Source organism: Jaculus jaculus, chromosome 6 (genome assembly GCF_020740685.1).
Source record: "Jaculus jaculus isolate mJacJac1 chromosome 6, mJacJac1.mat.Y.cur, whole genome shotgun sequence".
NCBI classification, from domain to species: Eukaryota; Metazoa; Chordata; class Mammalia; order Rodentia; family Dipodidae; genus Jaculus; species Jaculus jaculus.
In genome coordinates, this window is record NC_059107.1 from 60,709,579 (window position 1) to 60,726,238 (window position 16,660).

The 16,660-nt window shown below is 39.7% G+C and overlaps 1 protein-coding gene across 6 annotated transcripts in view; it reads right to left on the minus strand.

Annotated features, from left to right (window-relative positions):
• The window catches only part of Tet3 (tet methylcytosine dioxygenase 3), a 147,064-nt gene that overhangs the window by 35,915 nt on the left and 94,489 nt on the right, over window positions 1–16,660 (minus strand). The window lies entirely within an intron of this gene.

Here is a 16,660-nt window from a genome sequence, read left to right on the forward strand (position 1 = left end):
TGACCTTGAACTCCTGATCCTCTTGCCTCTACCTTACAAGTGCTGAGATTACAGGCATGGGCCACTATGCTTGGCTTTAGAAGAATGATCACAGTTAATTTTGACAGGTGAACATATTTAGTGTTCTGTTCACAGCCAGCATATAGAATTTCTTCATCTATCATTGGATATATCTCCAGAAAATTTGGGTTCTTACAGATTTATATTTGGAAATGATTTTTTTTTTACATTTGGAAATGTTTTAATGAAGCCTTTACATATGTGAAGGGTGACTTAATCCAGTATCAAATTCTTGTTTACCTAAGACTATTTCAACACTTTGCTCTGAAAAAAAAAAAATACTCTGCTTTGAGAAGTGCCATATATATATATATATATATATATATATATATATGTATGTATGTATGTATATCTCCATATATCCATCAAAGGACTTGTGTCCAAAATAATGAACCCTTACTCATCAGTAAGAAACATAAGAACATAAGGAAAAATAGGCAAAAGAATGTAGATAGGCGTTCTACAGAAAGAGAGCATGTGAAAAAGTGTTCAACCTTATGATCAATATGACAGAGGGTTGGGGACATGGCTCAATGGTTAAAGGCACCTGCTTGCAAAGCCTGCTGGCCCAGGTGTGACTCCCCAGGACCCATACAAACCCAAATGTACAAAGTGGTGCATGGGTCTGGAGTTCGTTTGCAGTGGCAGAAGGCCCTGGCATGCCCATTCATTCATTCTCTCTACTCATAAACAAAAATATTTTAAAAGGGCTCGAGAGATGGTTTAGCAGTTAAGATGCTTGTGAAGCCTAAGAACCCAGGTTTGATTCTCCAGGTAAGCCAGATGTACAAGGTGACACATGTGTCTGGAGTTCGTTTGCAGTGGCTAGAGGCCCTGGTGTGTCCATTCTTTCTTTCTCTTTGGCTCAAATCAAAATAATTTAAAAATGTATATGTATATGTGTATGTGTGTGTGTGTGTGTGTGTGTGTGTGTATTTGTTTTGTTTTGTTTTTGTTTTTGAGTTAGGGCCTCACTCTAGCTCAGGCTAACCTGGAAATCACTCTGTAGCCTCAGGGTGGCCTTGAACTCATGGCAATCCTCCTACCTCTGTCTCCCGAGTGCTGGGATTAAAGGCATGCACCACCATGCCTGGCTAAAAAATATTTTTTAACAACTTAAAAAAACAGGGCTGGAGAGATGGCTTAGTACTTAATGTGCTTGCCTACAAAGCCAAAGGAACCAGGTTTGATTCCCCAGGACCCATGTAAACCAAATGCACAAGGTAGTGCACACATCTGGCAATTCTCTCTCTGCAACCTCTTCCACTCTCTCTTTTAAATAAATTAAAATAAAATATTTAGAAAAAGAAGAGGGTGGTTGGAGAGATGGCTTAGTGGTTAAGGAGCTTGCCTGCAAAGCCAAAGGACCTCAGTTCAATTCCCCAGGACCCACGCACAAGGTGACACATGCATCTGGAGTTTGTATGCAGTGGCTAGAAGACCTGGCGCACCCTTTCTTTCTCTCTCTCACTCACTCTGCCTCTTTCCCTGTCTCAATTAAATAAATAAAAATATTATAAACAAAAGAAGAGGAGTGCATGAAGGCACAGTGAACTAGTACTACACACCTGCCATGATGGCAAAGTTGGCACTATCTGTTGATGAGGGTGTACAGTCATACTGAAAGAATCTAAATCATTACAACCACTGTAAAAAACTGACAGTAACTACTAAAGCTGAGCACACACAACCTCAGTCCTAAGAAGAAACTCAGGAGAGGTGTAGAAATGAATAGAAGGGAGACTAGTTGGGAAGAAGTGAGTTAGCAGGAGTGGGAGGAGAACAAGTAAAGGTAATGGGAAGCAAATGTGACCAAAATATGTCATGTAACTGTCAAATCAAATTAATCTGAAAATCTGTTTGACCTACAGTAGACTCTATGAGAATGGGCACGTGGGGGGGGGGGAAGGCAGGAGGTGGATCTAGACCTGGTTATGCAATATATGTTTTTTGTCGTTGTTGTTTTATGGTTGTTTTGTTGTTGTTTTTTTTTCCATGTAGGGTCTCGCTCTAGCTCAGGCTGACCTGGAATTCACTATGTTCTCAGGATGGCCTTGAACTCACGGCGATCTCTGCCTCCTGAGTGCTGGGATTAAAAGCATGCACCACCACGCCCAGCTCAATATATGTTTTAAAATGTATTTTTACTTATTTATTTGAGAGAGAGAAAGAGAGAGAGAGGGAATGGGCATTCCAGAGCTAGCCACTACAAACAAACTCCAAATGCATGCGCCCCTTGTGCATCTGGCTTACGTGGGTCCTGGAGAATTGAACCATGGTCCTTAGGCTTCACAAGCAAATGCCTTAACTGCTAAGCCATTTCCCCAGCCCCAATATATGTTTTTAACAGCAATAATGTAATACATATCTTTATATGTAACGTATAATATACAGTATATAACAATATAGTGTGTGTGTGTATATATATATATACACAAATATTTATATATGTACCAAAAGACTTACATCAGTATTTCCTCTTTGTTTTTATTTTTCTGAGGCAGGATCTCATTCTAGCTTAGGCTGACCTGGAACTCAGTATGTAGTCCCAGGCCATCCTCACACTCACAGTGAACCTCCTACCTCTGCCTCCCAAGTGCTAGGATTAAAGGTGTGCACCACCACACCCAGTTAGCATGATTTATAATAACCCTAAACTGGGAACAATACAAAAGACTATCTGTGATCAAAGGGACTTCACAAAGGCATATTCACAAATGAATTTCTTTCTTTCTTTCTTTCTTTTTTTTTTTTTTGTTTTTTTGAGTAGGATTTCATTCTAGCTCAGGTTCTCCTAGAATTCACTATGTAGTCTCAGGGTGGCCTCGAACTCACAGTGATCCTCCTACCTCTGCCTCTCGAGTGCTGGGATTAAAGGTGTGCGCCACTACGCCTGGCTTTGAATTTCTTTTTTTTTTAAAGTTTATTATTATTATTATTATTATTTTAGAGAAAAAACTGGCATGTCACAGGGCCTCAGCCACTGAAATTGAACTCCAGATGTTTGTAACACCTAGCGGCTTGTGCAACCTTACACTTGCCTCACCTTTGTCTGTCTGACTAACATGGGATATGGAGAGTAGAACATGGGTCCTTAGGCTTCACAGGCAAGTGCCTCAACCACTAAGCCATCTCTCCAGCCCCACAAGTGAATTTCAGCAAAATAAGAATGAATAGATACTACAACATACAACACAAACTTCACAATCATGGAATGCAAAAAAAAAAAAAACAACAAAAAAAAACACCATAAAAGAGAACTTATGTCTGCATACACGATTCTATATGCAGGAAATTCAAGAAAGCAAAACTGATCAGAGATGTTAGACTAGTTAACTTAGGACAGGGTTAGTCAACTCCATTAAAGGCCAGTCAGCATTCTGGGTTCCAAGTGTATGAAGGTGCAGGTGACTAGATGGCTCTGCCACTGTAGTGCACAAGTAGCTCTAGAAGTTACATAAACAATGAGCATGGCTGTTTCAACAGAACTGGATGGATCCTGGAGTCTGGATTTTATAATTTCTTTAAAAAAATATTTATTTATTTGAGAGTGAAAGAAAGAAGTAGACAGAGAATGGGTATGCCAAGGCCTTCAGTTGCTGTAAACGACGCATGTGCCACCTTGTGTGTCTGGCTTATGAGGGTCCTGGAGAATCAAACCTGGGACCTTTGGCTTCACAGGCAAACACTTTAACTGCTAAGCAATCTCTCTAACCCTCATAAAAAAACTTTGTAAAAGGTTTTTTTTTTTTTTTCTGGGTGTGGTGGCATACACCTTTATGAAAGAGAGAGACAGAACTGGCACACCAGGGCCTCAGCCTCTGAAATTGAACCCCTGATGCATGTGCCACCTTGTGTGTCTGGTTTATGTGGGACCTGGAGAATAGAACATGGGTCCTTAGGCTTCACAGACAAGTGCCTAAACTGCTAAGTTATCTCTCCAGCCTGGATTTTGTAATTTTTAAAAAATATTTTTATTTATTTGCAAGGGAGAGGGGAGAGGAGGAAGAAGAAATGACAGCATGGGCAGGTCAGTGCCTCTTACCACTGCAAACAAACCCCAGATGCATGTCACTTTGTGCATCTGAGAAATTAAACCCTGGCTGGCAGGCTTTGCAAGCAAATGCTTTTAACTGCTGAGTCATCTCACCAAACCTGAATTTTATAATTTTAATATTTTTTTTTAAAGAGAGAGACAGAGAAGAGAGACGGAAAGACTGTAGGAGCCATTGGATGGTTAGGAGCATCCAGAGGCATTGCCACCAACCTCTCCTCCACACACAATGACTGACTGGTACTCTCATAATCCCATGGTGAATACTAGTAAACCCACTAAGGAAGGCCTTCAGTAGAATGGGAGTGATAAAGGGGAATGGTACTTATACATGATTTGTCCCTTCAACAAAGTTTTTAATCAATAAACATAAAAGAGAGAAAGGGCTTCCATTCTCTCTCTGGCTCTTTGTAAAAATTTTTTTTTCAAGGTAGGGTTCTTGCTCTAATCCAGGTTGACCTGGAATTCACTATGTAGTCTCAGGCTGGGCCTCGAATTCAGTGACCCTCCTACCTCTGCCTCCAAATGCTGGGATTAAAGGTGTGTACCATCACACCCAGCTTTTTTTTTTTTTTTTTTAAATTTTATTTAAGAGAGAGAATGTATGCATCTGCCAGGACCTCTAGCCCCAGCAAATGAACTCCAGACACATGCATGTGCCACCAAGTGCATCTGGCTTACATGGGTTCTGGGAATTGAACCTGGGTCCTTAGGCTTCTCAGGCAAACACCTTAGCTGCTAAGTCATCTCTCCCATCCTGGGTCTTTCTTCCATTTGTTTGTTCCATGCTTCTCCACACCAACTCATGTTCCCAGGATTTCCAACTGAATGACTATGTATAGGATCCTGTCCTGTCTCCCTTCTGAGTCTCTCATCTCCATCTGATGTTAGTTTCAAGATTGGTTCACCTAAGTACATGTGTGTGTGTATACACACACACACAAATTTTGAAGTGATCATTTATGCCTGCACTTCATCCTCACTGATTTGCTTTTCCTGTAAATCTGATTCGGCTTTTTGCAACTTTAAGTTTACATTTATTTCTTTTGGTGTTTAGTATGTTTGTGTGTAGCATATATATGCGTGTGTAAATGTACATGTCCTGTGTACACACATGCAGAAGTCAAGGGGGCTGGGTGTCCTCTATTGCTCTTCCATCTTGTTTCCCTGAAACAGAACTTGGAACTCAACATTTTTTTTAAAGATGAGTAATTTCATTTTTATTTACATTTAAGAGTCTATCGCCCCATTATGTTGTAGTCTGGGAACTCAACATTTTTTAACTAGACTGGCTCCCAGTGATCTTCCTGTCAGTGACTCCTCAGCACTGAGATATATACATATGTGTGTGTGTGTGTGTGTGTGTGTGTGTGTGTGTATGTGTGTGTGTGTGTGTGTATAATTAACAACTTCTACACTTACAGACAATAAACCATGATATTTTCCTCCTTTCCCCCACTTTTCCCTTCATAACTCTGCTCTCTATCATTCCCCTCCCTCTCTCCATTAGTGTCTTTTAATTTGATGTCATCATCTTTTACTGCAATTATGAGGGTCTTACAGCACTGAGATTATAGGCACAGGAGACCATGCTAGGCCTCCCCCCACACCTCAAAGTAGGGTCTTTTTTTCTTGCTCTAGCCCAGACTGACCTTGAATTCACTATGTAGTCTCAGGGTGCCCTCAAACTTACAGTGATCCTCCTGCATCTGATTCCTGAGTGCTGGGATTAAAGGTGTACACCACTATGCCTGGCCATGCTAGGCTTTTAAATGGTTTTCTACATGGGTGCTATGGATCAAACTCAGATCCTCATGAGTGCACAGCAAGCACTCTTACTGAGTTATCTCCATACTCCCTTTTAAAAATGTTTTATTTTCATGAGAGAGAGAATGAATGAGTGAATTAATGAATGAATATAGGCACCTAGGGCCTCTAGGCACTGCAAATGAACTCCAGATGCCTGTGCCATCTTATGCATCTGGCTTATGTGGGTACTGGGGAATTAATGAACCTGGGTTCTTTGGCTTTGCAGGCAAGCACCTTAACAAGTAAGCTATCTCTCCGGTCCTCCATACTCCTTTATGTGCTTTATAATAGCATAGTTCTTTTGGAATTTACAGAATGAATCTTGTCATTTTGTAACTTTAGCATATTATCCTTCATTTTGGATACCACAGTAAAGATTTCCCTAAGCTTCTCTTAAAGTATAAATTGGTTGTTTGAACAAGTCTTATATATAATATTTATATCTAAAGATGTGTATCAATAACTCTACTTTTCCCACAGACTGAACAGTACCATAATGAATGTGTGTGTTGTTTAATCAACCTTGTATGTGTGTGGGTATGTGCATGACTGAAGATTATGCACGTTGCTGAGCATGGTGGCACACACCTTTAACCCCAGTACTTGGGAGACAGAAGTAGGAGAATTGCAGTGAGTTTGAGGCCACCCTGAGAATACATAGTGAATTCCAGGTCAGCCTGAGGTAAAGTGAGACACTATCTCAAAAAACCAAAATAAATAAATAAATAAATAATAAAAAGATTATGCATGTTACTATTGACTTACATCCCTCTTTCTTTTTATTTGGAAACAGGGTATGACTAAGTTGCCCAGGCTGGCGTTGAACTCACTTTGTAGCCCAGCCAAGGCCTTGAACTTATGATCCTCCTGCCTCGGCCTCTAGAATAGCTAGGATTATAGGGCTGCAACACCAATGCTAGTTAGTCTCTTGGCAGGGGAAATTTTATCTCGAAGGCTCTTCACCTTCAGCTTCTCATCAGTTTGAGGCTCGATTCCCCAGGACCCATGCTAGCCAGATGTACAAGGGGGCGCATGCGTCTGGAGTTCATTTGCAGTGGCTGGAAGCCCTGGTGTACCCATTCTCCCTCTCTCTCTCCCCCTCTTTCTGTCTGTCACTCTCAAATAAATAAATAATAAACAAAAAAAATTTAAAAATTAATCTTAGCAGTTCTTTATCTAGCACATACTATTTCCACCTTCAACTAAGTAAGCTTTTTTGTACATTATTGATTTGTGAGAGAGAAAAAGAATGAGTGCATGGGCGCACCAGGACCTCTCGCCACTGCAAACAAACTCCAGATACATGCATCACCTTGTGTATCTGGCTCTACATGGGTATTGGGGAATTGAACCTGGGCCAGCAGGCATTGAAAGCTAGCACCTCTAACAGCTGAGCCCTATCTCTAGCCCAACCAATTAAATTTCTATTGATCCCCTAAAACTCACTCAGGCATCATCTCTTCCAGGAAGTCCTCTGATAATCTGCCTACACAGGGTGAGATTCTCTACCTTTATATTAGTACATAAATATTCTATTATCCACAAAAAAAATATTTAAAGCATTTAAATTAGTTCCTCTTACAATCCCCATGGGGTTGACCTGCATCCCCAATGAGGAAGGCCTCTTCAGAAAAGGCGCAGGGAGGAGGGAAAGGATGATAACAATGTGATGTTTACATACAAAATATGACCATATCTAATAATAGTAAAAAGAAGTTCCTCTTCATATCAAATTGAATGTACGGATGCAGAACAAATTTCTATACAACTAAAAAAGCTATAGCAAATAGGGGCTGGGCAAACAGCTCAGTTGGCAAAGTGCTTATCTCCTAAGCATGAGAACCTGAGTCCAAGTCTCAGAACCATGCAAAATGCCAGGTGCGGTGGTGCACACCTGTAGTCCCAGTGTTAGGGAGGTGGAGACAGGAGAACTAGTGACCAGAGTTCCAGGTCAATGAGAGACCTTGTCTCAAAAAAGGTGGGCAGTATTTCCAGGGATGAAAGCTGAGGTGGCCCTCTAGCCTCCATACATAACATGTGTAGCTGCATTTACACATGCACACACATGCGTATAAAACAACTAAAGGGCTAGAGAGATAGCTTAGTGGTTAAGGTGCTTCCATACAAAGCCTAAGGACCCATTTTCTACTCTGCAGGTCCCACATATGCCAGATGGACAAAGTGATGCAAGCATGCAAAGCTGCCATGCACACAAGGTGGTACATGCATCTGGAGTTTGACTGCAGTGGCTAGAGGCCCTAGAGCACCAATTCTCTGTCTCTCATAAAAAAAAAAAAAAGTCTGTTAGGCTTGTCTCAAAACAAAGAAACAACAACAACAAAAATCTAAAGAAAGTGAATGTGGTGGATCATGTCTTAATTCTAGAACTTGGGAGGCTGAGGCAGGGAGAATTGCCATGAATTTGAGTCCAGTCTGGACTACAGGGTAAGTTGTAGGTCAGCCTGGAGCTACAATGAGACCCTGCCTAAAAATAAAAACAGAAAGCAGACTTCACAAGATTGTAAAATGAGACAGCTTAGTGTTCCCTGTTCAGGACTGTGGTCCCTCCCGAAGTCCCCTGGCAGACACTGCAACCATCCCTATCTGCTGAACAATGTCAGGCTCTAGGCAAAGACAAGGTTTTTCTTGCAGTCACTTGTTTAGGGCTGGACAGTTTTAAAATGTAACAGTTCTACAAAGGCCACCTCTGAGATCTAAATCCAACCTCCTGCCTGGCTCTGGTTTAGTCTTCCTAGCTTCCTGTAGGCTGCTTAGCAGACACACTAAGCATTTAGAAGCTAATACTACCTTTTCCCTCATCTATAAAATGATGAATAGATCTGAAAGGATGCTTTTCCCCCTAAAAAGTCATTAGGGTTTATTCTCTGTCCTGAACAGGGTTCCCTGAGCATTTCCCTATTACTGAGAATGGACATACAGTCCCTGCAGCCCAGTGTCCCACTCTGACAAGGATCGCAGAATAATTAAGGGTAGTCAGGTGATCTCCAATGCATATTTCAGAATGGTAGAAATATATTATTAACCTATAATCCCCTGCAATAGAGAAATTGAGTTTATAAAACTGTTTTTATATCATCTAAATCTACTTATTTGCAGACTCAAGGCTGCCTTTAATTCTAGTATTCCAAGAGTCAGAGAACAAACATATAAATCTCATTAAGACACTCAGCAGTCACTTTTTTTCCCCCCAAGACAAGGTCTTGCTACATAGTCCATGCTGGACTAAAGCTTCTCATGCAGCCCAGACTGACCTCAAACTCATGGTTCTCCTGCCTCTGTCTCCTAAATGCTGGAATTACATGTGTATGGCACTATACCTGGGTCCATCACTTACTTACTTACTTACTTATTTATTTATTTATTTATTTATTTATTTATTTATTTATTTATTTATTTTGAGGTGGGGTTTCACTCTAGCCCAGACTGACCTGGAATTCACTATGTAGTCTCAGGGTGGCCTTGAACTCAAGGTGATTTTCCTACCTCTGCCTCCTGAGTGCTGGGATTAAAGGCATGCACCACCACATCTGGCTATTCTTTTTTATTTTAACATATTTTTCTTTATTTATTTGAGAGCAGAGAGATAAAGAGAAGAGAGACAGAGAGAATGGGCATATGCCAGGGCCTCCAGCCACTACAAATGAACTACAAAAGCATGTGCTACTTTGTGCATCTGGCTTTACATGGCTACTAGGGAACTGAACCTAGGTTGGTAAGCTTTGCAGACAAGTGCCTTAACAGCTGAGCCATGTCTCCAGCCTTACATCATTCTTTTATATGGGTAAAACAAAGCTCTTGGCAGTTAAGGTCCTGGTTATATAAATACCCACATTGGCCCACACTGTATTTGTCAAGACTAAGCAACATATATGAACAGCAGGTTTATTTTGCCATACTACTGCAAACTGTACAAGTTTATTAGCAAGTGTTTACCATGGAAGCTTAATGGTCACATCTCTGAAAACTTTTCCTCATAGCAATCTGCAATCTGAATCTTCCCAAGTTCCACAGGAGAGGGGAGTTATGGAATGATCCTCATTTCTCATTAATCTCAGACTGAGAACACCTGTTCTGGAAAACCTCCTGGGCCTCAACTCAGATTCTGCCGCAGCAGCTGATGAAGTAGCAACATGAGGCTCTACATGTTTCTGGAACAACAATGGATGACTTTTGTAACAAACTTCAAGCCCTCCAAAAACTGTCTAAGAGCAAAAGACTTCTTCTGAGGCCCTCTTCCTCCCCCTGATCTTTGTCACAGTTAGATCTTACTTCTATCACAATATGGCATGGTGTTCAAAGTCCAAATGCTTATGTTCAAATCTCACTTCCACCACTTCTATGACTTTGGAAGACTACTTTTCAAATGACTTCTGCTTTCTCGTGGTAAAAATGGAGCCACTGATAGTCCTCACATCATAAAATTTCAAGGATTAAATAAGATGGTGGGCTTTTTGGTTAAGATGGTGGCGTAGGAACCACACCAAAGCAGCCTAAGGGAGAAAAGGAAAGAAAAAACAAAACAAAAAGCAGCAAAACACACAAACACACTCTGCTACTTAAAAGGGAAGGTATATAATACATTATCAACCACAGCAGAGAAGTAGAAGAGATCTAGAGCATCTAGAGACAACAGAAGCAGGCAGAAGCAGCAGAACCAGGTCCGTGTGGCCACTGCCACCAGGCTTGGCATAAGCCACAAGACAAACCAGGTGAGGGGATTTTCCACTCACCAGCCTCTTCACAAACTCAAGAACCATGATGGGAAGACAGCAGGGACTAGTAGAGTGGCTTGTGAGGAAGAGGATCTCAAGGGCCAGTGGGAGAACTTCAGCCACCATCCACAGCATCCCCTCCCCTACCACCAGCACAAGCACCAGCAAGCACCAGAGAACTAGAGAAGGGAACTCATCTACACAGCACCAGGAACAGGTGATCAGAGCAGTGACCCACCAACCCAGCCAGCCTACCTAAGCCCACAGTGTAGCAAAGAGGGACCCAAGCAGGCGCACAGCACAACTGAGACCAAAGCCATCCCAAGAGGTTACTGGGATTACACCAGGTCAGTACATGCCAAATTAGCCTGGTATATAGGCTTGCATCAGAAGTGCTAACTGTACCATCCATGGCAGGGTAAATTATATGTTAAATCTGATGCATGATGAGATTTGCCATTTTGTTTAAACATTTTATTTTTATTTATTTATTTAAGAGTGAGAAAGAAGGAGGAAGAGAGAATGGGCACACCAGAGCTACTAGCCACTGCAAATGAACTCCAGATGTATGCATAATCTTATGCATCTGGCATACATGGGCTCAGGGGAATTGAACTAAGGTCCTTTGGTTTTGCAGGCAAGTAAGTACCTTAACTGCTAAGCCATCTCTCCAGCCCAGATTTTTCATTCTTAAATAAGGTATATTTTGGGCTTGACATTTGTTGTTTTATGCTTTATAGTGCCTTTGTCTTCTCTTCTGTCATTCATTGGGGAAGGGTCTCAGTTGGTCACAAGCTGACCTTGGAACCCTCTACAGACCAGAAATAGCAGCCTCCCAGTTAACAGGATTATGGATATGGGGCAAATACATTTTGTTAGAGGATCTGTTTGTTGTAATAACTACTCTTGCATAAATACCCTGTGCTATTTTACACTGAATGTGTACATTGTTTATGTTTTAGAATTTGCCTCTATATTTTTACACCCAGCCTGCTAGAATACCCTCATAGCAGGCAAACACAATACCTAGTATCACTTTTGTGGATACTCTGAGAGTCTTTAGAGCCACATCTAGAACCTTAAGCTCCTCCCGTAAAGATATATAACATCAGATTGATTGATACATCTAATAATACTGCAGATAATTAACTAGAAGAGCCAAGCATTAAATTAATCCAAGATGCAAAAATCCTACATTACAATACAAGAAACACAAAAAGCCAAGACAATATAAATCCATCAAAAAGTATAAATCCATCAGAAATTACCTCCAGTGGGACTGATTTAGAGGAAATGCCTGAGAAAGATTTCAAAAGAATGACTATCAATATGCTTGAGGAAATCAAAGAAGCCACAGGAAACCAATTTAATAAATAAGGAGGTCAATACAAGACATGAATAAGGAAATAGAAATAATAAAGTAAACCAGTCAGAAATTGTAGCAATGAAAAACACAGTGGAATAAAAAACTCTGTAGAAAAGCTCACCAGTAGAAGGGAAGGAGGAGAGAACAGAATATCTAAACTAGAGGACCAGGTTGCAGATCTAATACTGTCTAACAAAGAGAAAGACAAACTAATAGGAAGGTATGAATGGAAATTTCAAGATATTTGGGACACTATGAAAAGATCAAACACAAGAATTCTGGGTATAGTAGAAGGAGAAAAATTTCAATCCAGAAGGCTTTTCACCAAATTCATAGAAGAAAAATTTCCCAAAATTTAGAAAGAAATACCAATGCAGATACAGGAATCCTTTAGAACACCAAACAGACAAAACCTGGAAAGAACCTCTCCTTGCCATATTATAACTCAATTACAAAACACATAAAACAAAGAAAATATATTGAAAGAAGTTAGAGAGAAAAATCAAGTCACATACAAAAGCAAGCCCATCACATTCACAGCAGATGACTCAACACAAACTTTAAAAGCAAGAAGGGCTTGGAGTGATATTCCAAGTTCTGAAAAATAACAACTGTCAACCAAGGTTACTTTATCCTGCAAAACTATCCATTCAAATAGAAGGAGAAATAAGGACATTCCACAACAAAAGCAGGCTAACAGAATATTTGAAGACAAAACCAGCTGTACAGAATATACTTGAAAGGATCCTCCATACTGAAGAGAAAGAAAAGCACACACATAAGGAACCTGGGAAAAACAAGCCATATTCAAATACTAGTTAATACAAGAGAGTAAAGGTAAAACTGGAAGAACTATAAAACAAGGAAAATGGCAAAAATACACACCTTTCAATAATAACAATTAAAAATATTTTTATTTATGTATTTATTTGAGAGAGACAGAGGAACAAAGAGTGAGAGAGGAAATGTATGCTCCAGGGCCTCCAACTGCTGAAAAGCAACTCCAGATGTATATGTCACACTGTGCATCTGGCTTATATGGGTCTTAGGGAATTGAACCTGGGTCCTTTGGTTTGGTAGGAAAGTTCCTTAGCTGCTAAACCATCCCTCCAGCCCTCAAGAATAACTCTTTTTTTTTAATATATTTTTAAAATTTTATTTATTTATTTATTTGAGAGCGACAGACACAGAGAGAAAGACAGATAGAGGAAGAGAGAGAGAATGGGCGTGCCAGGGCTTCCAGCCTCTGCAAACGAACTCCAGACACATGCGCCCCCTTGTGCATCTGGCTAACATGGGACCTGGGAACCGAGCCTCGAACCGGGGTCCTTAGGCTTCACAGGCAAGCGCTTAACCGCTAAGCCCAATAATAACTCTTAATATCAATGGCCTCAATGCCCCAACCGAAAGACATAGGTTTGCAGACTGGGGTAAAAAGCAGGATCCTTCAATTTGTTTCCTCCAAGAAACTCACCTTTCTACAAAGGATAGATACTATCTTTGGGGGAAGGTTGCAAACTGGTGTTTTAAGCAAATGGACTTAAAAGAATATTCCATGCTGAAGAGAAAGAAAAGCATACATATAAGGACCCTGGAAAAAACAAACCATACTCAAATACTAGTTAATACAACAGAGCAAAGGTAAAACCAGAAGAACTACAAAAACATGGCAAAAATAAATATACCCCTTTCAATAATATCTCTTAATATCAACGGCCTCAATGCCCCCCCACCCAACAAAAAGACATAGGGTTGCAGACTGGGTTAAACAGCAGGATCCTTCAATTTGTTGCCTCCAAGAAACTCACCTTTCTCCAAAGGATGGACACTATCTTAGGGTAAAAGGTTGGAAAATGGTGTTTCAAGCAAATGGGCCTAGAAAACAAGCAGGGGTTCCTATCCTAATATCTGAAAAGGAAGACTTCAGTCCAACGTGAGTTAGGAAAGATAAGGAAGGTCACTTTATATTGATTAAAGGCACACTCCAACAGGAGGACATTACAATCCTAAACATATATGCACCTAACATGGGGGCTCCCAACTTCATTGAAGAAATGCTATTAGAACTAAGGTCACAGATAACACCAAACACAGTTGCAGTAAGTGACTTCAACACCCCACTCTCATCAATTGACAGGTCATCCCAGCAAAAAATAGAGAGGCATCTGGATTAAATGAGGTCATAGAACAAATGGACCTAACAGATATCTACAGGACATTTCATTCAAATGCTGCAGAATACACATTCTTTTCATCAGCACATGGACCATTCTCTAAAATAGACCATATATTAGGGCACAAAGCAAATCTTAACAAATTCAGGAAAATTGAAATAATTCCTTGCATTCTATCAGACCACAATGGAATCAAACTACAAATCAATAGCAAGAAAAGCTTTAGAGCATACACAAAATCATGGAAACTAAACAATACACTACTCAATGATGAATGGGTCAATGAAGGAATCAAGAAGGAAATCAAAAAATTCATAGAATGAAATGATAATGAGAACACAACATAACAAAACCTTTGGGACACAATGAAGGCAGTTCTAAGAGGGAAATTTATAGCTGTATGTGCTCATATTAAAAATTAGAAAGGTCTCAAGTAAATGACCTAATGCTTCACCTTAAAACCTTGGAAAAAGAAGAACAAGGCAAAATGAAAATCAGTAGATGGGAAGAAATAATAAGGATTAGGGCAGAAATTAATGAAATAGAAACCAAAAAAAAAAAAAAAATCAATGAAACAAAGAGTTGGTTCTTTGAAAAGCTAAACAAGATTGCTAAACCCTTCCCCAAAGAGAGAACAGACACAAATTAATAAAATTAGAGATGAAAAAGGCAATATCACAACAGATACCTGAGAAATTCAAAAAAATCATAGGGACATACTATAAAAACATATACTCCACTAAGTAAGAAAACCTGAAAGAAATGGATGATTTCCTTGATTTATATGACCTACCTAAATTAAATCAAGATGAGATTAATCACTTAAATAGACCTATAACAAGTATGGAGATCTAAGCAGTTATCAAAAATCTCCCAACTAGGCCTGGAGAGATGGCTTAGTGGTTAGGCGCTTGCCTGTGGAGCCTAAGGACCCCAGTTCGAGGCTCGATTCCCCAGAACCCACGTTAGCCAGATTCACAAGGGGGCGCACCCATCTGGAGTTTGTTTGCAGTGGCTGGAAGTCCTGGCGCGTCCATTCTCTCTCTCTTTCTCTCTGCCTCTTTGTCTGTCGCTCTCAAATAAAAATAAGAATAAACAAAACAAAAAAATCTCCCCACTAAAAATAGCCCAGGCCCAGATGGATTCACTGGTAAATTTTACCAGGCCTTCATGGAAGAACTAACACCATTGCTTCTTAAACTTCTCCATAAAATAGAAAAAGAAGGAATCCTACACCAAACTCCTTCCACGAAGTCAACATCATCCTGATACCAAAACCAGACAAAGGTAGAACAAAAAAAGAAAAAGAAAAAGAAAATTACAGACCAATCTCCCTCATGAACATAAATGCAAAATTTTTCAGCAAAATATTGGCAAACAGAATACGAGAATATATAAGAAAGATCTTTCTTATATATTCACCCTGACCAAGTAGGCTTTATCCCAGAGATGCAGGGATGGTTCAACATACACAAATCAATTAATGTAATACATTATATAAATGGACTGAAGGACAAATATCACACGAACATCTCATTAGATGCAGCAGAAGCACTTGACAAAATCCAACATCCCTTCATGATAAAAGTCCTACAGAGACTGGAAATAGAAGGAACATATCTCAACGTAGTACAGACTATTTATGACAATCCTACAGCCAACATAATACTAAATGGAAAAAAAAATGTAGCTTTTCCTAAAATCAGGAACAAGACAGGGGTATCCACTGTACCCACTTTTATTTAATATAGTACTGAAAGTCTAAGCCATAGCATTAAGGCAAGAGACATACATAAAAAGGATACAAATTGGAAAGGAAGAGATCAAGTTATTATTATTTGTAGATGATATAATTCTATACATAAAGGACCCTAAAGACTCTACCAGCAAACTGTTAGAGCTGATAAGCACCTATAGCATATAGCAGGATACAAAATAAACACATAAAAAGCCTTCCAATATGCTAACAACAAACACAGAGGATGAAATCAGAAAATCACTCCCATTCACGATAGCCTCAAATAAATAAATAAATAAAGTATCTTGGAATAAACCTAACCAAGGAAGTAAAAGAGCATTACAATGAAAAGTTTAAAATACTCAAGTGAGAAATTGCAGAAAGCACTAAGAAATGGAAAGACATCCCTTGTTCTTGGATTGGAAGAATCAACATTTTGAAAATAGCAGTCTTACCAAAAGCAATCTACACACTTAATGCTACGTCCTCCAAAGTTCCAATGGCATTCTTCACAAAAATAGAAGAAAGAATCCAAACATTTATTTGGAAGCACAAAAAACCTTGAATAGATATCTAAAACAACTTTGAGCAACAAAAATAAAGTTGGTGGTATACCAGATTTTAACCTATACTACAGAGCCATAGTAATAGAAACAGCACAATACTGGCACAAAAACAGACATGTAGATCAATAGAACAGAACAGAGGACCAGATGTAAGTCCAGG